Raw genomic sequence first — 561 nt, 5'->3', positions numbered from 1 at the left:
TAACAGCTGCTTCCCTTTCCCCCTTTCCCTTTAACTTCCTTCTCCTCCTCCCCCCCTCCCCTTCGACACCCCTTTCCATATCCCTTAACATCTGTCCCTTTCTCCCCCCTTCCTCATACCCCTCCCCCCTGTCTCCTCTTCCTCCTTCTCCTCCTCTTTCATCACCCCTATTACCTAAACCCTCCTTCTTCACCCGCTACTCTCTCCCCCTCCATTTTCACCCCCCATCCCCATCCCTGAAATCGACCTCACCCCCACCCCACCCTCACCACCCTAACCCCCTACCCTTAACCCTCACCCATGAAAACCTCCTTACCCCTTCCCTACCCCCCTCCCCTTCCATGCCCCCTCCCCTTCCCTCCCCTACCCTCTCCCCCCCTATCCTCCTTCCCTACCCCCCACCCCTACCCCCACGAACCCCCTAAGGGAGGTCGTGTCTGTCACGCCAAGGAATGAATCTGTAACGAAAGCGTAATGAATCTCTCGTGAACGCACAGCCAGAAGGCCGTTCCTCTTGAAATGAACGGCGAAGGAGAGGGTAGGAAGTCTGGGTTATGCACG

This window comes from Penaeus monodon, chromosome 31 (genome assembly GCF_015228065.2).
Source record: "Penaeus monodon isolate SGIC_2016 chromosome 31, NSTDA_Pmon_1, whole genome shotgun sequence".
Classification (NCBI taxonomy): domain Eukaryota; kingdom Metazoa; phylum Arthropoda; class Malacostraca; order Decapoda; family Penaeidae; genus Penaeus; species Penaeus monodon.
The sequence above is the reverse complement of the archived record's forward strand: the minus strand, read 5'-3'. Positions refer to the sequence as shown.